This window comes from Phalacrocorax carbo, chromosome 13 (assembly GCF_963921805.1).
Source record: "Phalacrocorax carbo chromosome 13, bPhaCar2.1, whole genome shotgun sequence".
NCBI lineage: Eukaryota > Metazoa > Chordata > Aves > Suliformes > Phalacrocoracidae > Phalacrocorax > Phalacrocorax carbo.
Window position 1 is genome coordinate 10116087 of NC_087525.1, and position 23599 is coordinate 10139685.

A 23599-nucleotide genomic window follows, 5' to 3' on the forward strand; every position below is an offset into this window, starting at 1 on the left:
TTTCAGCTTTTCTTGGTGTCATATTTCTGTTGAAAAATCAGTCTGAAGGAAATGCTTCATTCAGAAAAAATATTTTAAATTACTTTATCTGGCTTTTAAAATAAAATGCTAAGAAGGCCAACATTTAGAAATGCTGTAACTGTAACAAATAGATTCTTTTTTTCCTTTTAGTTTTATTTTATTGGGTCAGGCAACTGTTTTGGTAAAAAATTCCACGTAGTCACAACTTCATTATGAATTCATAATAATAAATATTTTTTCTTATAATTCTTTTAAATTACATGAAACATTTTGTGAAAAAGCTACTGAAATAATAATGGTAATTATGTAAGCAAATAGTAAATATAAAAGTATTCAGTGGGCATTTTTATGCTTGTGGCATTGTGGGTCTTTTTTTGCATGGGTCAGAATTGCGGACAGTGGGAATAAGTGTGCATATAAAATGAATGTAGGGTTGTGTGCGCAGCCAAGGCTGCAGTTGAGTGAGTAGAATTTAAACTGTGCTAAGCGTCTTGTAGGTTTCCAAAGGAAATCTTTTAGCTCTGACACTAGCCAAGCTTTTAGGATGAATTAACTACGGGGATGTTAGAGGGGGTGGTGGTGTTGCAGGGGGCTCTTTAGGGGAATGTAAAACTTTATCTCATTTGCCAAATAGGAAATGAGTTGATCGGGTAATTTTGGCTCTCTGAGGCAGTGAAAATGCCACATGTACTCATTTCTCAAAGGGTACTTTTGTGCCTGAACTTGAAACACTGCTGAGTTCAGTGGGAGAACTAATGTATATAAATGTATGTTTCAGGTCCCCGCAGTGGCTCCAAAGCAGGGTCGCTGTGAGTTGAAACCAGGGGCCCCTGTGCAGAGCAGCATGTGTGCTCAGGCTGTCGTATATCATCATTTATCAGCCTGAGCGTGGGGACTGAGTGAGGAACACCAGTGTTGTGGTCTTGCCTTTGACATTGACTTGCTATGTGGCCTGTCTAATCAGTCTCTTTGGATCTTATGTTCTTGGGCTCTAAAATGAGGATAATAATCATTATTTACCTAAAATGGGAGCTGTGCAGTTTAACAAGGCAATGTTTGTGAGGTTTTCAACTACAGGAGATGCTATAAAACTCAGACTAGTCATCAAAAAGAAGGCTTGAGGTGCCAAGTTAGTGACATGAAGTACACGATGCATAGCCTGTATAACACTGGGTGACGGTCTGTCAGTGCTGCAGAAGAAAAGGTGCTATCGTTGGCCAAAATCTCACCATCATTAATTTATATTGGGTATTATATCTTCTAAACCAGGGGTGGCATCTCTGCAGACGCACCCTCCCTTGGACATCAATGGGAATTAGATGTTCACCCTGTGCTCACCCTGGCCTGGGCTGGCTGCTCATGTGGTGCTGAGCTCTGCTTGGGGCAGCTGAGGAGGTGCAGCTCGGCAAAGTTACTCCCATGCTTTAAATGAGAGCTGCGTTTGAGTATTTTGTTGGATCTGAGCTTTCAGAATAAGATTGTTCAATGCTATGCCCCACTGCTGATCCACAGCCAGTGATGCTGGAGCTTGGCTGGCAGCATCCTTTCGCTGCCAAAATGCGTGACGGAGCACCAGCAGGGCTCCGGCTCTGACTTATGTGTTTCCTTTCTGGCGAGTACCCATGTCACAAAAACATTAACCAGAACACAGAAGTGAAATGAGCCCTGAAAATGTTAGGGGTATACCAACTTTACTGATGTGAGATTTTCCTCAATTTAAATAGTATTTTTAATGTAAAAGCTGTAGAGACCAAAAGAATTTACCCGGCTGTTCTGTTGTGCCAGGCAGCCGGCTTATATTCAGGATATGCTTCTTGCTGCTTTGCAGTCAAATAGAAAAGCCAATATTCCTTATCATTTTTTATGAGTCTGCCTTGGGAAAACCAAAAGAATCCTTTACCAATAGCGCCTTTACAACAAGAGCATCTGGCTCTGCAATTTTGTGTGAGTTTTAATATGCCAGTGCTGTGCTCGCTGCTAACGTTCTTTTCCTTTACCTACTTTCTACCTGGTGGATGAAGAGGAAGATTTCCGTCCCCCCCCCCCCGCACCCCCCCCCCCACCCCCTCCCTTAAATACAGTGCCAAGCTGATACATGTTTTGAACACAGCAGCTTCGGTTCAAATTGGGAGTACTGCAAGTACTGTAGAGCAAACTGTGATGAATTTTAAATGCTATTTTTGTAAAGGTGGGTCCAGTGCACCGCAGGTCATTTGAGCACTTGGAGACCACTGCAGCTTCTCACAAAAAGAGGAGGAAAAGGGAGGGAGGCGGCATCTGCAGTAAAAATACATGACAGTGCTTGTGTTGCACGGGATAATTGCCATAGCCCGAATGAGGGATCTGACGTTAAGCTAGGGACTGGCGTCGGAATCACCTCACCTAGTGGTGGAACACGGGTCATCTGCTTCTGCGCGGGTAGCCCGAATTTTTCTTCCGAGACAATTCATTTGACCCTACTTCAGTGACAGCCACAAAATGAGATTAATTAGGACCTAGGAAGAATCTTTCGTCAACATAGACAAGCAGGACTAAGGAGAGCCTGGCCGTGCCCTGGTCACGGCAAGTGATTTCTGCCTGGGTCCTGCACTGGGGGCACAACGAAGCAGGGTTTTTTGCACTAATTTAGAAACCCATTAGCTATTACAGGGGGTGATAGTCCTCTGGACCAAGGCACACGGATTTCCTCAGGAACCCCCAGCTCAGGAAGGTAACAGCCACATGGGGAATATATATGGATGCCGCCTACAGAACAAGCTTGTACAGCAGCTCTTTGCAGCAACTCTTGTAGCCCACCTTGCTGAAGAGGGAGAAGCCGGGGAATTTCACCCCTCCTGCACCTCCATTCCTTACGTACACTGAGAACAGTTTGTCTCTTCTTCACAGTGTATAGCACTGTATTTTCCAGTTTAAGACCCTGATGTGAAGCCAACTCAAATAAATAGGAACCTTTTAGATAGTAATACAGTTTGAATTAAATTTTTACTGCATTTTCTTCTCAAGTTGCTCCAAAATTCCCTCCATAACAAATTCTTAAAGCCGGAGTCTGATTTCTTGTTAAAATCCTATAAGAAAAAAAGGGATTTTACTAATCCAACATCAATAAGTGTGTAATTTCTTTCTAGTTAGGAATTTTATTCAATTTTTCCCTTCTTTTGTATCTTCATGGATTAAGATACACACACCAAAATTAGCCTTTTTTAAAATTGTGCATTTAGAATGTCCATCCATTCATAGGATAAATTTATTTAATTTGATCTAAAAGCAACCTCTTTTTCATTATACAAATAACTACAGAGACTTTTCATGCAAGTAGGTGCATAAATACTGTCTAAAAATTCTGTTACCATTCCTGATTGGAAACACAGCTACAGTCAGGCCAAAAGCTAACAAAATAGCCAGCTTCAAAGAAGATGAGGCTTTCTGCTTTGGATTTGGTTGTTTTTTGTTTTTTTTTTCCTTAATCAAAACCTAGTGAAGTATCAGTGGCCTTTCTGCTCTGTGTGCGCGCCACAAGCTTTCTTGCTTCCCCCTTGTAACCTTTATAGTCTGACAAAACTTTTTCATGCTTTTGTATGTTGAATATCCAGGATGTGTCATTAAACACAAAGCAGGGAGAGTTTTAAGCTTGAATAGCAGAGTGCCAAATTCTGGCTTAATTTATATTACTTGGCAGAGCATCTGGCAGAGGATGGACATAATTATATCCCTCCTCTTCTTGTTTAATCCCCTTTTTCCTTCCCTCTGTTCCCTTCTCAGCTCTCACTAGAGCACCAGCCATCTGGTTAGGAACTGGAATGTGTCTCCCAAATGGAGACCTGGGTTTGTAAAGACAGAACTGACTGTAAGAGTTCTTTCTTTCCCTTTGCTGCATGCTGATGAATACAACATGGGTTTGAAAAAGTGATTCTCTTCCTGCTGATAGACTGCAGGTCTGATCTGGAAACAAAAAAGTATTTATGGAGGTGGGTGTTAGTTGTTGCTTTTCATAACTGCCCTGAGGTATAGAGGAACTGTGGTACTATCTATTTTAGGGTTTTGTCTTGCCACCCATCACTCCAGTATCTGTACATGTACTATGTAAAACAGACTAGGAGAACAAAGACCACAGCAGACCTCATGAGTGTTTCACTCCTCGGCTTTTTTTTCTGCCTTGATGAAAAATATTGTTGCTAAGTACCAGGAAAATCTTTCAATCCTGCTGGTCTACTCTGAGATTTTAAAACTAATAGAGAGGAAGGAATTAAGAGCATCTTCTTTTTAAATACACATTTAGACATCCAGTTTGCAGTTTATTTAGAAAGGTGTCAGGGAAGAGACCTTTCATGAGTCAGCAATTAGATTTGTTTCCTAAGCAGCTTTCACTGCAGTAACAGTGTGTCTGAAATGTTGAGTTCAACATTCAAACATTGGTTCAAACCAAACAAGAGAACAGCAGGCAGAAATACACTATTTCTTTCCCCAAATTTCTTTTTGTAAAGTCTTCTTGTTATTTGTGATTTATTGTTGTTTTGTGCTCAGGAAATTATTCATGTCTCATGATTTTTCATATCAGATGTACATATTGTGTGATGACTACTTGATTGATTTATTTCATAATTTCCAGCCTAGAATCCTTAAAGGAAGCTTAGGTTCTTTCCTTTCATTGTTTACCACCAGCAATAAATATTATGCAGGCCAAATTAGAAAGGCAAGTATCAAATTTAACATAGAAGGAAAACAAAAAAATATTTTGAACTTTAGAAAGCCTCTCATATTTTGTTCTTTAAATGTGCCTACTAGCTTCACTTCAAGCAGAAGTCAGTGCACTCTGGGACTTCTCAAAACATGTCAATTAAAAGGGGAGACATGGAATGAAAAGAACATTTTAATCAAGTCAGGTTTACTTGCAAACCAGTAGGCTCAGCTGGGCTCAACTCAGACTGCTGAAGGACAAAGGAAAGGATCAGAGCGAGTGATTTTTGTATCACAGGTCCTCTTTGAGCTGCCCAGTACTGCATCCCAAATGGGAACTTGCTCTGCCAGCTGACTTGCTTTGGTTGGGTAAGTCAAGTTTGAAGCAGTAGGGTTTTATAAACATGGCTTATTTTCATTGAAATTACTGGGGGGATGATTACACTGGCAGCTTAGCAGCCAGATACAAGGGGGCAGTGACTTTTAGAAGGCATTTTTCCAAGCTCTTTTGTGTACAAACCTATTTAACTGGGCGATTTTTTTTTTTTAGTAAGTAACGCCCTAAATTGGATGTAGCCATTTTGTTTGGCTGCTCTGGCTGTTTCTGTGACTGTTGTATTAGGAAGAGCAATCATTCTAATTGGAGGCCCAGCTGGAAAAGAGAAAACGCCCATGTGATCTCAGCATCCCATTGGGGAGGACAGCAACGATGCGATCAGGTTTCTGAGAAAAACAGCTACAAACATGAGACTGGAGGAGGAAGGGAGAATGATGTAAGTGTAGATAACCTGTCCAACCTATGAAAAAGAGAGTGCTTAATAGTACCAAAGCCTGTGTTGTGATTAGCTGGCAAGTGAAAAGAGGACAAAGAATCTGCACAAGATGATGATATTGAAAGCAAAGATTTTGAGGGAGAAAGTGGGAGAGGATGTTTTGTTGAGAATAATGGTCAGATGCTGAAATAAAGACTTCTGGTTTTCAATTCAGAGGCTAGTGCTTGTTCTCTTCTTTAATATTGAAAATTTTGCTCATCTCCTCGGCTAATCGAAGTAACAACACATCAGGGGTGCAATAAAGACAATTATACAAAACTGTTCTTTCCTGGGGAAGCTGTTTTGTTGAAGCTGGGATGTCTTTGCCCATTATTACTAAAAATATTAAGTAAATAAATGAATAACCTGAGATGTGCAAAAGCCAAAGGCTGGCTGTGTGCAGCCCATGGCTCACCTGCTGGCCCGGGTCCGTGCTGCTGGGCTATGTTTGCTTTGCCTCCAGGAGCAGTCTACAGAGAGGTCTTTTTCCAAAGTGGAAGTCAATTCCTCAAAGTCGGAGATGTGCAGTGAATTGGAATTGCTGTTTCCTGGCCAGCCATCATTGCTTGCCTATTAGGTGGTACACAGAGATACAATAGCAGAAGAACTACTCTCTTCTGCATCCCATGAATCGGTAACATCTGTATTCCAACTTCATCTCTCTGTATTGCTTGCTGCCTGTGTCATTTCTTTCTTCTGGTGGGGTCACTTCCTTTGCTATTGTTTTAATTGCAGCTGATGAGTCATGGGCTTTTCAAATCATTAGTGGTTCCAATGAGCTCTAGAAGCAGAATAACACCATTTCTGCCTTACTGTTCTTAGTCTCCCGTGAAAGTGAAATCTATACAGAACTTAATTACATTTTATATCTTATGTGTTGTTTTAACTGAACTAATATTTACAAATGGATTTGATGAATACCATTGCATTTAAAGGAAGGACCCCCTCTGTGTTGTCTTTTCAAGTTACTGAAAAGAAATCAGAAAGAATGAGTTCTTTAGGAAACTTTAATTACTAGCTGATTTCATTGACCCGCTAGGCTGGTAGCATCTGCCTTCCAGTCTTTTTCAAATCATTCCTCTTTCATTTGGATGTTTAGAGATACATTAGTATGTGGCCATAATAATTACAATTTATAATGATTAAAAATTAGGGGTTTCTGCTCTAAAGTGTTTTTCTCATTCCAGCCAAAGGCAAAATACAACCTCAAATTTCTGTTCTCTTCTTTGTACTAAGGGGATGAGATTTGCAGACGAGTGTGGGAGGAAGGAAGCAGCTGATGGCAAGCTTAGGGAGGAAAAGAGGCATTTTGTGGAGTCTTTTTGAAAGCCCTGACTCTCATCCTTCTGTTAGAGGACACTCTGGTTTCTTGTTTCTGGCCACAGCCTGAAGCAGCTCTTGAACAGTAAAGGCTATAGCTGTTGTACTTTATGAATTCAATTCTCTGACCTAGCCTTGTCTATTAGTTTTATGTTTTGCATTTGAATTCCTAAACTTTTACACACTGTAAATGAAGTGACTGCGGGCATTTAACTAACAAATACTAACAAGCTCATCTGAGGTCTTCCGCTTCTATTTAAATAGCTGTTTATGGGGGAAAAAAGACAACTGTGTGTTGGTAAAATCTAACTGTGCATTTTCATAACTGAACACATCTGTCAATTAAATCCATCCTTGAGGCGCTCCCTGAGCCCTCTCTGACCAGTTTTCTGACCCCCTCAGCTGCTGTCAGACTTCTAGTTTGAGAAATTGAATTTTTGTACTTTTCTCCAATCTAAATCTTCAGAATATCCAAGGTATTACCCATCTTACAACCATTTTATGCTGGAGAGGGGGACCATCAGAAATTAGACAAATGACATGAAATGGCAATCCCATTCCTCCCCTAAATGGGATAGAAAGAATAGCAAGCTCAATACGTTCTAGTAGGCAGTTGGGTTATGGGAAAAATGTAAGCCCCTGTCTCTGCTCCAGCCCTAGATTTTTCATATACAAGCCCAAGAGAGGAGGGGAGGTAGGTGCTCTGAATTATTTCTCATCCTTTTGCTGTCAAAGGTGAAGAGGTGGTTTTAGTCTAGGCAGCCAGCATGCCATGACTTCATATTTTGTAATAAAACTTCTGACTGTTGTAGCCCATCTGTAATGAATTCTTCAATTTTTCAGTAAATAGAGGAGTCCATGACACATCAAGCATCCCTTGCTTGCCCTGGCATTCCCTACTGCAGAGCCCCGTGTTCACATGTAATACTCGAAAGGCTCCGCTTGTAAATACTGGGCTATGACTTGCAATTTTAACTTTAATACTTGCTTGAAATTCTTAGTTTAATAGTAACAGCTAAGTCATAGTTTATTTTCTGTACTTTTTAGGAAACTTAATGATCAAATTTATTTTTAACCTGGCTGCCCTCTCTGTCCCAGTTTTGTCTTCATATCTTTGTCGCTTCTTTTCTTTCCTTTGTCACCTTTGTAGGCAGCTGGAAGTAGACATTTTACTTTAAAAATCCAGTCTCTTAGACCTTGTATTAGGCTAAATCAGGAAAGAAAAAAAAACAAAACCAAACCAACCCAACCTGAAAACAATTCTTGCTTGATAAATGAATTCATATCTTTTCCAGGAGAAGAGAGAGGAAACCAAACCACAATTAATTTAACAGATTTTCCATCTTCATGTTTCAGGGGAGATTGATGCTATTTACATAACAAGGGAACTTGCCTACCTTTGTTCCAACACAGCTGCTGTTGGTTAGCCAGATGTGACCCAAGAGATGCCCTGGGTGCATTTTTATTTAATTGGGCACTGTATCTGTTTTGGGGCATGTATAAGGTGTGACTGACAAACATCTGCCACGAACACGGCTGTCTCTGCATTAGAAACATGCAAATAGATCTGCCCTGCTTCAACAGCTACTGGTATCTTCTGGAAACTTTTCAAATATATTAGTGAGTATTTAGAAATGTTTCTGCCTTGAATATTCTATTTCCTCTTATTTTCTTCTCTCAGTATCCTTTATTAGCACAGTCATTTACGTGAAAGTTGAGATGCTGCAGGGGCTTTTCAGTTCATTTTGCTTTTGCTGATACTATTATTGGTGCTTTTTTTTTTTTAAATATCACCTTTACTACTTAACTAAAATTTACAGTACCCTGGCTGTGACATCAACTTCATCACTGCTGCAATGTATGAATTTTTCCAAGAGTTCATTTTCCTTCTCTTCAAGGAAGGGTATGTTTACATATGTGGTGAGAGCTATAGGTAAGGTAACCTAAGAGGTTCCATTATAAAGGTGATTATTATATTTTCTTCAGTTAGAGTGGGGTGCTGGTTTCTAGTGACATTACAATGTTTCCCTTTGACTTTATGGGAGTAGGATGCAGGTGTAGCTCTCTGAGGAAGGAGTAGAGATGAAGAGATGTAGATTGCTGTGTGCTGTTAAGTAAATAGTGCCACGTGAGCAGGTTTTTTGGTTTTTGTCACAATTTATTTTATTTGTATTATTCATTTCCTGCTTTTAGGAGAAATGGGGAAAAGGCAGCTCTCAGAATACACCAACAGTAACAAAACAAAACCAGGTCAGAATTCACCCAGTTTTACCACCTGGTTTTTTTATCTCCTGATTAAAGGGACAGAACTACATTATTATCCTCAGTAAGGATATACCAGCTATTTTTCTGAGGGCGCATGCCTGACAGTGTCCTGTTCAGACTGGGGATGGGGACTGTCATTGCAGGGACACAAGTACAGCAGGCAGGGATGCTCCCTTGGCCCGGCCTGAGCTGGTGTCAGTTGTGAGCCGTGGGAATGGCCTGCAGGAGGCTGCAAGAGTGGGCGGGCAGCTGCAGAGGGTGAGATGGGGCTGAATATACTGAAAAATGACGGTTAAATTCTACTGAGCAACAACTTCCTTCTTTGTAGGCTGCAAAATCAGTCTTGGAATCCCATGGAAGAATAAATTTTAAGCAATTGTATTAATTAAAGACCAAATTGTAACGCACCTCCTCCCAAAGGGGCAGTGTTACCTTTGTGCAAGGTTAGCTCTGATGTTTCTCAGGTCTGTGAGCTTCCTTTTGCAGCTAACTGGACATTTATTTATGAAAGGTTTAAACATCACAGGTTTTCATCACAGTGATTCTCGCACTATGGGAAACAGAGATAAGCATTTCCAGGGGCTTGAGAAATACTCCCCACAACGTCCAGAGACAGCCCTTTGCCCAGCTGCTTCTGAAGTCTGCCGTTTTGCAGGCCCTAATACTGCTACCCATGCTGCTTCTAGTTTGAAGGCTGTGACACTAAATGATGAACAAATTTTGAAAAGCAGAATTGAACAAACGAAATTAAATTTGGCTTGGACGAAATTTGGGAATTTTTTGTTTTGTTTTGCAGGATGCTTTGGAATAGATACTAATGATGAAGCCAACATGATGCAAAGCAATTTGAGAAATGGCATACCTTAAATAAATAGAGCATTTAGAAGAAACAGCTACTGTGGTATTATGCTTTCATTTTTCTTATTTGATAATTTGATTTTAAATCAAGCAAATCCAGCATTCCGAGTGTAGTTTTCTGTATGTCAGGTCATGTTTACTGTACTATGTTCACTTAAATCCCTACCTTGTAACATTACAGTTTACAGCAAGCTGGAGTTTTCTGAATTAAATTTTCAGGACTGCAGAGAGAGAGGCAAATTCAGCAATCCCTACTTCATCAACACGATGGCTACAAAAATACGTTTTATCGATCTGCACCTAAGTAGCTACATAAAATTTTTTGTTTTTATAACTAATCCCTGTAGAAAAAGCTAAGATATCCTTCTAAATAAATATGTTTCCTGAAAGAGATGGTTATAGTTCGATTCTAAAATATTTTCCTTCTGCAGTACTTATAAAACACCACTAACACAAAGCCCAGGATAATTGGCCACAAAGCAACAAGCTGGTTTATGAAATACTCTCTCTCATGTAAATAGATAACCTCTGGATCCTGAATGGAATTGTCTTCCTCGCCAGAGTTTCCAAGTTCACCTGCATTTCCTTCCAGATGACTCCTCTTGGTGGCAGAAAGCAGCCTGTGGCTGGCTTCCACGCTATCCTAACACCAAATGAAAGCTACTTCACTCTTTTTCGTTGTCATCTGCAGGACATTTTGTGGATAAATCAAACATTCCTGCTTCATATGTAAAACTGGGAGGGAATTAAAACAGGTCCATCTTTGCTGGGGAAGTATAAGATGCAAACTGTTTCCTATACCAAATACTTGACAAGTAACAAAACAGTTATCACAGTCTGGAATTAATTTGTTTTGTGGTAGAGAATCCGTCCTTGTCAGGCATTTATAAGTTTTGCCACGGCCACGGTAAGGAGTTTATCTATCCAATTTGCACTTACGGATATGCGGTCTTCAGGGAAGAAGGTATTGCATTGTGGCTGAAGCAGGTCTGGCACAGAGCCTTCCTGCAGCGTGAACCCGTACTTACTGTCAGAGCTGAACTACAATTCAGCTGTTGGCTGAGAAGCTGCATAAGGCACTAAAGTAAGAGCTGGGAAAGGCTGAGGGAAGTCTGGGCTATTTCTGACACAAGGGCAAAAGGGCGATTGCATGTATACTTGTCTGAAACTCTGGAAAGTGCTGATACAGTTAAATGTTGTTATATACTAATAATCACCAATGCTTTGCTGCTGTTTTTTTCATAGGATATAGACTTTTGCTAATACCTGCATCATCTTTAAAAAAGAATCTGTTGATATACCAAATGTATTCCTTTTTATATTAAAATATCTTTTGCGATACTATCCTAGGACCAAAACAGATTCTTTACTACGTAAATGACTTTCAGTCAGCTTGCTCAGATACACACAAAATGAAGATGAAATATCTGTAACCTTTCACAGGTCCGTCCAGTTTTTACACCAGGAAAAGACAATTTTTTTTTTTTTCATCCCTACGGACAGTATTATTTTCTTGAACAAGCCAGGAAACCCTCCCATATTTTTACCAAATAATTAAACTACTGATGAATTTCAAACTGATGAATGCAAACATTTTTGCACTTCTGTGTGTTTGCCCATCAACTTCAGTGAAAACTCAGTTTATCTTTTGAAAATTAATTTAGATGAAAAATTTCTGATCTGGCCTAGGTGCTGTCCAAGTAGCAGATCTGTCACCTTTAGAACATTTCTTTGAAGGCCTTATTCCAAAAGGCTGCTGTTTGTTTTCCCACTGATCTGTACATTTCTGCAAATAACTTGGATCAGCAACAAAAACTGGAATTTTGAGAAAATAAGGGTTCACGTTGCTTTGGTAGGTAAGACACTATGCAGTCATCCAAAAGGGGTCCTCACTTTGTCGTCTCTGTGATTGTATCAAGTAGCAATTTCCAGTCACATGAAGAAAGAGGGGTGTCAGCAGGTCACCTGCATCAGCTAAAAAGACACAGACCTGGAAAGCAAAAGAATTTATAATTATAAACACTGATTTGGGAAAGCTTACTTCTTTTCTATTTTTCTTTTTTTCAGTTTTGTCTGTGGCCCTCAAAGGAAGGAACTGTCTGTAAAACATATGTATCGAAACATCTCAAAATCAGCGAAAGGTAAAGTTTATGATTTTTTTTTGTACCCACTGCTTTTCTCTAAATATAGAAGTAATAGCACAGACGAACTTTTTCAGCTGCAGCCTCTGCAGTCTTTTTGGAACATACATCTACCGTCCCAGCTTTTCTTTCAACTTTCATGGAAACATAGAAATCTCACTAAGAAATTGAAGAATCATGGGGAATTTCCTCAGCAGTTTTTGTTTAAGCTCTTAACGCTACATAATTTTTGCAGCCGTGTTTTATAGCTCCCCTCAATCCATAGAGAAACCAATTCCCTAGAAAATGGTCATAATTTTTTTTCACAATTGGTTTGATCATAACTTGAGGTGCAAATCATGGGGCTTTCCGTTTCTGTTACACAGGCTGCATGCCTCTAGGATTTTGGCTTGTGTGTCTATCTCATGTTACTCAGGCTTCAGCGCAGACACGTAACAGCTTCTATTTCTGAGGCAAGTTAGAAATAAGATATAATACTTGCATGTATTTTGTGGTGGAAGAGATAGCAGGAAGGAAAGGAAATTAAGTCATCTCTTCCAAAAAGCGCAAAAGAAGAAAGTTGCGCACAGCAGTTTGTCTCTTTCAGGTACCTTATTAAATTTTCCTGAATCTAGAAGACAAGTTAAAGAGAAAATCTAGCCTCCTTAAACACTTCTACTGCTTCAAGGAGTGTGCCAGTGTGATGAACTGTAGGCACAATTAATATCGGCTGTGGCAGTGGCTGTAAAATGTATGTTTGAAATGAGTCACAGAAATAATGTAACATGTAGTTTTACTATTACTGCCAAAAATGCACATTATTATAAAAAAAAAAGTAGACCTAATTTATTCTAATTAAAACAGTAATCTGTTTTAGAGAGAAGGATCATGTAAAATAGTGACAAAGCACTGCTGAATTTTTGAATAATGTATTACTTTTATTATCACCTGACCCCCATATTTAACCTTGTGAGTACAGGTATGTACAAGGTGTTTTCTAAGTCAGTTGGGCCTGAATCCCCATTGCCTTCCAGCTTTTTTTCAATGCACAAACTCTAGCAAATGAAAAAATAATGCAGATACAAAGGACAGGATGGCAGACAACAAGGAAAAGTGAGATAAAAAAATGAGCAGGAACAGTAGCAACATACGTCATTCAGCTAGTGAAAGTGTGGCACCAAATATTGAAAAGAAAATAGATGTGGTCAGTGAGGAAGCACTGCAGTGTTGTTGCTTGTTAATGAAAGGAACATGGGCAAAAGTGGAGAAAAGGGAGCTTCTGAGGCAGAAGCTGAAGGTGGGTATCTAGGATGACAAAAACATGCTGGAATAAAGGTTTTATTTGGGACATCAATATTGAAGGACCTGTGCAAATCAGGAGGAGCAGAAAATGATGTTCAAAAGATCACTTTATGCTTGTAATGGGATGGAAGCAAGATGGCAAAGCACAGCTGAAATAGACCCTTCTGGAACCAAACTGCTTAGGGAGAGGGTGGTAAAGAAGTTCTCCTATACAAGCTACACAAAAATTGTGATGAAATATACAAGTTAATTAAACAGAATTAAATGGAAGGATAAAAATGTATCTGTAACTAAGTATGATTGAATTGGAAATCCTGCACTGAGGATTTCCACTGATAAAAAGTCGTGAAGGGGAGCTGCCAAACCGGAGGCAAACCCCACCCAAGAGCGCATGCAAACAGGGATGGCTGGGAGCAGCGAGAGCCTCTATGGGAGAGGGGGAAGCAGTGAGCTGGTGCTCAGAGGCAGGGGCAAAATATTTTAGGACAAGAGGAAAATATTTTAGGGGTCATTGCAAGAGCTGGCTGGGAAGAGGGAGGACTGAGGAGAGAACAGGCTGGCAGGCTGCAGGGGGGGAGACGAGTTGGGAAGGCAGCACAGAAATGGCAGAGAAACTTCCAAGAAGCTGAGTGGAGGATTGTGTGTTGCAGAAACATCTCTCTGTGCAGTGGCGGGTGTGCCTGGACACAGCCAGGCATCTCCCTTAGTCATGGGTTAATAACAACAAACTGAGAGGTTTAAGAAGGATGTTTGAGCACACTCTGGAATTTCTCTGTAATTACAGGGCTAAGTAGCTGGGGCTCTGGAGCATCCCTGTTGGGGAGCTGAGGAACGATTAAAAGATCTAGGGAAGAGCCTGTCCTATTAAGGCTCTTAAGTTCAAAAAGGCTTTGAAAAAATGTCAGATACCCTAAAACATTTAAATACTAGAAGTGTCCTCAAGTTACAGGTAGAAAAGCCATCTGGAGTTTATTTTAGGATCAACAGAAAAAGCCTTCAAGGCAAAGGGCTGTGTGTTCAAAGAGGTTATGAAATCACTGTAATAGAAATCTGGAGTTATGAGTTAAAGTAATGCAGAAGAACCTGACCAGGAAATTAAGCTGCATCACAGAAAGTCAGGATAAGGTGATAATTACTTCATCATATTGAACTGGACACCAACATGGCACAAGAAGAGCAAAAGCTTGTCAGTGATATATCTGAAAAAAGGAGTGGGCTGCAGGTGTTACTCATGGCCCCATATTAAAATGTCCATTTTCAGCAAGGGAGAGGTTATTAAACCTGAGAACAAAGATGGGGTAGTTGATGAGCTGGAGACACATTCAAGGTAGAAGCGAACCTGGAACCACTCACAAGACAGAAGGCACGGGATTACTGCAATGTCTTGGTCCTGTGTTAGAACAAGCTCTGAAGGAGAGCACTGAGCTCAGATGTGCAGCTGAGTTACAGCATGTCACCTGGGGTATCTCAGGAGGCTGGGTGTGTATCTGTAGACTGCTCTAATTTGAAATAAAAGCTGCTGTCTCAAAGCACAGTGAAATCTCAGCCCTCAGAGCAGAAGGATGCTGTTTCCCACTGGAGCAGTGGGAACAAAACCAAAAACAATAAGCTTACTGCTAGATAGTTCAGTCAGCCTAAAAGGCATGTGTGATACAATTGCCTAATACAACAGGGAGCTCAGCTCAGCGAGTTCTTTGCAGGAATATTTTTCTGCTGTAGACATTAATGATATTCAGTGCAGGTGTAAAATGTTACTGCTCTGACTTTATTATTCAGTGTTTTAAATGCTTTGACATAAGTTTCTTGATCCTTGATCCTGTGCTGTCTAAAGTGAAATCTCTGCCGAGGAAACACCTTGAGGCAGCACTTCAGAGCTCTGTGACAGTGGGCGAGCTTTATCAGGTCAATGAATTGAAGCTGTAGCAGAACTTGTTAGCCAGATATGATACGATGTCAAGTCACTTTCAGGAAACTTTCCATGCTTCCACAAGACACCTGCAGTCTATAAAGTTATTCCAGTTTCTCCCATTTTTTTGCAGACAAGGTAGCGGAAGAGGACTGGAAGAATTTCTCATACATCTTTCTTAGAACACTTAGAGTTAATGCAGCAGCAGCCATTTGCAAAGTCATAAAACTGCATGTGGTGTTGAAAATGGTTATTGAATATGAGAAAAAAAGCCTATATTGTTTATCTTGGAACTTAAGCAGGATAGCAATGGGTTAAACTGAATACAGGTCTCTATACTAACCTATTTCTCTGAATATGTCCCACCTCTGTCTGACGCTTGTGACAGGAGAGACTCCTCCAAGGTAGAGTATTTTGGACAAACCACTGCTGTTGAGTAGGTCAGGCAAAAATGGTGCTTGTACTGTAGGCCAGCCGATATGTGAGATTTAGGGTGGGGTAGGTTTTTTTAATGGTATCTTCAGCGTATTTTATTATTTCAGAAAGATGCCTATCCCCAGGTAAGCTTTGGCTTTTGGTTTTTTTATTTATTCGTACATTAGTTTTAGAAATTTATGATTTTTATATGCTTGTCTACTAAAGTTACTCTGTCTCATCTAGGGACCATACTGTACTAGCACTGGAAACTTCTGCCTAAATTCTCGGAAGCAGGACCACAATAGGATAGTGTAGATGGCTATGCTAAAGGTTTTTGCATTTTCTTAGGAAGTAAGGGATTAGCTACAGTCTTGTTAATGTATAGCTCCAGTAGCACTTCTCTTGCTTCTAAACGGAAGTTTGCCGAGCACTCATCGATCTGTAGCCAAGAATTGCCTGCCGCCTTCTTTTAGGTAGATTCTCATCTACCAGCTGGTTCTCCAAAGCTGGTTCAGGAGAACTGGTTCTCCAAGTAACAGAAAATACTGTAATCCTTTTTGTACTGAAAGCTTTTGTAAGACCACTCTTTCAGCAGAAATAAAAACTAATTAAACTTAATCACAAAGTGTTGTAAATGAGCTAATAAATGACCAGCTGAGTATTGTCTAGGCATTCATTTGATTATATAATGCTGTTGATCTCTGGAAAAGTCACACCTTTGCATGAGATCAAATGTTCAAGGTTAAATCAGTAAAGACAATTTGTTAGCATCTGAGAAGTGTCAAGAAGCAGTACTGTTTCATAGTGGTATTAAAGGTCAAGTGCCCTGGCCAGTGAGTGTCACATGAATATAAATCTTTCCAAAGGACATTTAAAATCAGAGAGACAAGTGTAGGGAAATGTAGTATTCATAGACTGTTTAATTATCTATATGTAAAATCTCACAGGCTACTGCTGTTGATTATTGCTTTAACTCTCTTACTTGCTGAGGTCCGTGGGGTTGATAAGTACACATTGCATTGCTTCATCTGTTTCAGAACAATGGAATCAAAATGGATGGACTAGAAAAATAAAGATCCTTTAGACAATCCTTTTTCTACATACGAGAAGGGAACTGAGTGCTAATGGGTCCTGATCCAGATCAGCAGGGTGTTAGAACAGAAAAACAAGATATTGTGTTTTGAATGGGAGTTGTGTTGTGTAAGTCAAATTAGAATTCTACACTGGGTCACTAAATTTTAAACCCATTAATTTACATTTGTAAGGTGATCCAGCCAGAGAGACATTTGACAGCAAAAAAACCCCTTTCAGAACTCATACTTCCTGTTAGCTGCTTAATAGACTTTTTCTTTTCACCTGTGAGGAAGCTGAAATAAATAAAAGATGGGAAAAAATCAATATGCAAATGGATGGAGAAATTTGTTGGCTGAGAGTGTGGGCAGAACTAATTTAGATAAGGCTAAGTTTCTGGAGTAATGCAATGTTTCAAAATAACCCCCTTTGCAAATGCTTGACCTTATGAATAATCCACAGTTGATGAAGGTGTACCAGAAAAGTTTGCTTCACTACTGGTAGTTATTGCTCAAGTGAAAACATAAGTGTTATTATTTTTTGTATTAATCAAGTGGTTTTTTGTTTGTTTGTTTGTTTGTTTTTTTTTTTTTTATTATTATTATTTTTGTTGGAATATTGTAATTGCTCAATTCTGGCAGAGCTTAAACACCCAAGAGCACTTCATGTATGGGTTTTATAGGCTTCTGGAAGTTAGTGGAGTTCTTTGTCCTACAGTTTCTCAATAACATACTCAGTGAATGCAGCATCTTGAGGACTAGAGCAGAGGGTAATACCAGTGCCTAGTGGCTTAGAGAACGTACCTTCCACTTCCTGGCCTCAGGGAGATCTTTGAGAAGAGTGGGACAGTTTCTCCAGGTGCTTACCAGAAATCCCCATTGGAAACCATTTAATCTGACCTCCTCTGGATTCCTGAGAAGCCTGAGACACTGGGATGTGCTATTACCCTGTGCCAGTTGTTAGCCTAAATGTTCTTCCTGAAACGAGAGAAGAGTTCTTTGGCCAGTATCCCATTTAGAGGTTATTTGTGATTAGGTAGAAAAAAGCATATTTATCCCTATGGTTTCAACTTTAAGAAAGTTTAGTAGTGAGTGTCTTTTTGAGATAATTATTTCCTTAAAAAAAATAGATGTGGTCCTTTATAAACATATTTTTGTCTGAAGCATAAATCTTTAGGCGTGGTTCCACTTCAGCCAAAGGCAGGCTTGGTAAAGCCTTCATAGTGGGACCTAAAAAATGTATCTGCTAGAACCACGTGCTGTTGAACTGCTTGGCCTCAGTGGGCTCTGTATGGGCTGTTAGTCTCTAATTCTTTATGTCAGTCCAGCCTGTGGGGTTCCCAACTGAAGCCTGGGCAAATCTGATTTTCCCCACTGACAAGTCCACAATACAGTAAACACAGCATTTCTCAGAGGTCCTGGCAGGGACAAATAATAATGGAAGTAAATATAGATATTAGTTTTGGGATGGCTCTAAAAAGCACTGTAGCTAACAGGACCAGCAGGACTTCTTTCCTACCTAGTTTATACAATAAGCTATGAATCACAGAGTCTGTCTCTGATCCTGTAGTTATGCTATTTATGTCTTGCCTGCACCCCCAAAATAGCTAGGAGGTGACCATTACTTTTATACACCTGCCAAGTGACTTTGTCAGCTGCATTTCTGATCAGCATTGACAAGCAGTCAGTATTCTGCAGATCACTTGTTTTCTAAGTTGTGTCTTTCTTGGAGTTCAGATTAGAAGAAACAACTGTGAGGAGATCCACCTTTATATACCCAGCACTGTATTTGAATGGGCAGTTATTACTTTCTGAGTGATATCTGGTTATTTAGTCCTGAGACAGCTACCAGGATGTTTTCACTACATTTTGCACCAAGATGGAGGCACCAGGCAATGGAAGGTGAGCAAATGCGTATTCATGTCTCACTTGGAAGGAGAGATGCACAGAATCCCTCATACCACACAGCGTACAAACTCTCTGAATTGTCATGGCAAACATTCAAAAACATGTTAAAAATATATTCTAGCCATGCTCCTAAGCCTTTCAACTCACATGGAATAAAGAAATAGTTCTGTGTAGCTGATAAAGGAACTTGTATGAATGCAAGGTGGTGGTTTGGAGGTTGTCAGCAGCTCACCAGGGCCACTCCTTCTGCTTCCAAGAGAGGTCAGGGAGTTAACCTACATGGAAGACATCGTAACTGCTGCTCCTTCTCATGAAGCAATCGTATCTGACAATCCACTTGTTAAAATCTTTTCAGTGTTGGATAAACAACAACAAAAAATCAATCCTGATTCCATTGAAATTATTACAGCTTACAAGATTCATTATAGACCCCGGATATCAGGCTTTCAGTGTCCCACCCATAAAGATATTCAGTTTTGAAAAAAAGATAAGAAGGACAAATAGGCAAAAGAGTTATTTTGGTAGGACTTGATCAGTAGACCAGGTTCTCTAGGATTTTATTACATACTTGTATGAGTGGATGTGCAAACTTCATGAAATTTTAGCATTTTAAACTCAAATAAGTACAAATTAGCAATATTTAATTGGTCTATTTTGCCATACCATGCTGGGCCTGCCACCACTGATCTTAAATAAATGACTAGAGTAGTAAAAGTCTTATATTTCTTACATCCTCTGCCTTCTTATTATAAAGAAATTTCAAACATGAATACCATCATTTTTGTTTCAAGTCCTCTTATTTCCTTAGATAGTAACAGATACTGGAGGCGGGGAGGGTTCTTGGAGTGAACATGTCAGGCAGATGTGGGAGAACATGAATCTTGAGATACCAACAGTGTCATCAAATCTCTCAAAACTTAAGTTCATGCTTTGGTTATATACAGATAATATTTCAGTCCACTGAATAGTAGTATGTAGTCAGAACAGAAAAGGAGCTTGAGATCTGTTTCCTTCACACATTGGCAACAAAAACCCCCAACCCAAAACAAAACAAAAATCTCTGCTTTCTAATGTTCTTTCACATTCCTTAAAACAAAAATTATTTCACAGGTGTTTTGTTCAGAGCTCAGCTCAATGGGAAAGGCATGGTGAGTACATGATTCGGTACCTTCACCGTGGTCTAGCATCTTCATATTACAGACTTGTTTACAGGCAAACGCTGTGTAAAGTCTTCATCGGGAGGCAAGGATTTTACCACCACACAGAAGTGTGATTCTGTACCTTTCAATATTTTTCCCTAGTTCCAGTCCTAGGAATTTCTTTTGACTCTTGTACGTCTCCCAGGTAAGAAGAGACATTCCAGCAGGAAACGCGCTACCCTCTCAAGCACCACTGAATGGCAAGGGTTCAATGAATTCAGCCCTCAGGTTGGATCATTGGTTTCCACGCTAGAGACTTGGCACTGTCAGGGTGGCTGGCTGCTGATAGGGAGTACAAGGAGCACACCCATCCACTGCTTCCTTTATTGTTGGGCATTTAGAGTTCCTCTCTTCCATAGCTGTATCCCAAAATGATTAATTTCCTAAGGCTGTGCTGTCAGTGTCAGTAAAGGGAATGAAATGATTTCCTACAGGAATGGTAAGAGCTCGGTTTGGCATTACAAACCCTATGTCAAAGGTTCCTCAGCAGTAGAATATTGCCACAGGCATCACTGAATGTGGGAGCTCAGGAGAGCTCCCAAAAATCCTTTTAGGGTTAGAAATTTTGTAAAGGTCATGAATCCCAATCTGGGATAGTTGTGAGGATGGCAGTTCCAGGTATTTAAGTAAATATTTCAGCTATGGTTAGAAAGCGAAAGGTTGCTGCTCAATTTAAGGACCATTCTGTGACTGGACCCATGGAGATGGTTAAGTCTTTCTGAAGGGAGAGCAGACTGCAACACAACTGGATTCATTTTGGGCATTGACCTGATTGACTTTTTGTCGCGTGGAATGTTTGGGCTCTTGTACCAAAGTTGTAAAATGTCAATCTTGCAAAAGCATGCCTGCATATTACCCTTCTAATATCAAATAAATATTGTTTGTGCTAGCTTAGAAAGTTGCTGTAATGAGTAGAGAGCAGTGCTGTGGAGCTCGTACACTGCTTTTCTTCTACGTTTTAGTGAACGATGGGCCACATTTATGTTGGAGTCTATAACACCTAAGTATCAGCAACTTTACAGGGTTGCCATCATCCTGGACCTCTCTGTACTTCTGTTCCCTTCGTTAAATTCCACTATTAATATTCACTTTCCTTCATGGGGTGTTGGAAAAATAAATTTTAACATTAAAAAATGTGAATATCTGAATTTGCATAGACAGAGTTATTAATCCCATGGCACTATTTGTCTGCCCTTTCATAGCTCCAATCCTGAGACAGTGTCTTTGTGTTGCTGAACTGGTTGCATTCCACAGAGGAACACAATTCTGAAGTGTCACCTAAATAGTACACACTGCTTAAGTATTGCTCGCTTTGCTGGCAAATCTTTTAAGGCGACTTCTGAAACACATTCTATTTTAGATACATTCATCCAAAGTGTTCCCTTGCCTTTTCCATCTCACTGCTGGGTTTCCTTCCTTAAGCAAACTCACTGTTTCCCTTCTGAGAGCCTTGAGAAAATCCTTGATTTCCCAATTCTCATTTTATTTGACTTCCACTGAAGTATTTTCAGACTGATGCAAAAGAAGAATTTTTACACTGGCACTTAGTGAAACTGGAGACATTTATTTGACTTTATTCATATTATCTCAGTCTTTTACTTCTGGGTTCCAAGGCACTAGGAAATTGTTCTTTGTTTCTTTTGCTTGAAATGATAATTACTAACTTCATAATCCCTCATTTTTAAATTCACCTATTTCCTGTTGCTAGAGTCATTTTTACCATCAGTGGCTGGCTAGCTCAATCGATTGTTCCCTGTAGGATGTTATTCTGCATTTCTGTGTATTTGTTAGAGAGGAAAAACCACACATAAAATAATCTATCAGAAATCTCAGGAGTCCGAAAAAAGTCCACATTTCTCTTACTCTTTTTTTTTTTTAAGAAACAGAAGACCAGAACAGAGCCTCTTCTCCTCTCAGACTCAATACAATTTATTTAATGGGGAACTGTATATCAAATAATTTAAATATATAAAAAATAAAAATTAGATTTATACAAACAAGGCAGCTTGAGTAACCTAAAGGGAAGTAAACAGAAATAATCTTATCGTAGGCAGAATTTAGACTCTGTTTTGGTTTACTTTAGAAAACATTTTTCTTTAAGTTATACTATGTTCTGAACTTCTATGCACATCATTTAACATTAAAATAGAAAATAAATGAGCAAGGCAATGTCCTATTTAAATATTCATAACTTGTTGACACAGTGTGTATGTGTGCGTACTTTCAGATATATGCTATATTTCTGAGGAGTTGAAAATTGTTATTAGTGTATATTCTTATACTTTAAGTATTACCCCAGAGCAGCAGGTTTTGGCAACATGTTACTCGTGCAGTCTTGCTTGTACGCTATGCTATGGTCGAGGCTGGCAGGAAGAGAAGAATTGCCAGGAGATATTTCCTTGGTCTACATTATTGTCCATAACCTGAGGAAAGGAAGGGTGACCACTTTAAAAGTTTCAGGAAGCCACCAGGATTCCAGAGTATGTTTTCTGGTGACGTCCATGTGTTCTGAAGCAAGTATATCAGCTAAATCAGAAGAGATTGGACTGTCTCTCTACCCCATTTCTGAAATGAAAATGGCAGCCCATATGCTGCTTTCAAGAACCTATGAAAATAATGACTATAGTGTACCGTATTTGTGAAAAGAGAACATAACTGCTCTTGGGTTGTTGTCTATTTTGTTTTGGGTTTTTGAGACCCAGTAACAAAACAACTCTTGTCTCAAGGAGAATTTCATATTTCAGAAGATGAAAAACTAAGGACTGAGAAATATCTTATTTCTTCCCTTCAGAGTCAAAAAACCTACAAGAAGAACTTGGAAAATTACAACATATTCAATGTTTGATCCATCCTGTTCTCAGTCTTAAAAAAAAAAATTATTAAAAATTCACTCTGAAGTTAGCTTTGCATGTATCCTGTAGATACAAGCCTGGTTGACAGAGTGGGTTCAGATTTGTAGACATCTTTGTACGTGTGAGAATAAATAAACAAGAATTCTAAGAATAGATGAGAAAGTGCAAACCAGTTTGTTGGATTTTGCTGACAAACTCTCAGTAATGACATGTAATACATCGGACCTGATGCAAATTTATCCTGGGGAGGTGGTTTTAAATATTTAACGTGATGGTATGGGGCAGTTTGTCTCGTTAGGGATTAATACGTATGAACTAGTTTACTTTGCCTGTATAGCTTCTTTTGATGAGTTACTTCTGAATTTTATTGCTTCAAATACTCATAAAATGAAACCTAGAAATAAGCCGTACAGTCTGGTAGCTGCAAAACTAACTAATGATACGTTCTTGTATTTTTATGTGCTATGAGCAATGGTCCTTTTGAAAATTGAAATGCCTGGATCAATCTTTTTTAGCAGAAAATTGGAGATGAAGGCTTGGTCACTCCTGAAAGCGTATTGTCAGGGAAGGAATTTTCAGTCAGGCACAAAATTCCTGCCCTTTGTGGGTGTATTTACTGCAAAGTGAGGCTAGTCTGATATTGGTGCAATTCTGAGGAACTACTGCAGTTGAGAGAACTGATTCAAAGCTGGGTTTAAGGACTTTAAGTTCTTAATTAATGGAAAAATGCCATAATTAGCAGACCTATCAGGAGAGAAGCAATACTAACTTGTGAATGTTTTCAAGCAGCCCATTTATTTATTGCTCTTAAAAGACATCATTAAACTCCTTCATAAAGTAAGGAAATGGCCTATGTACCCCATCAGAAGCTTAAT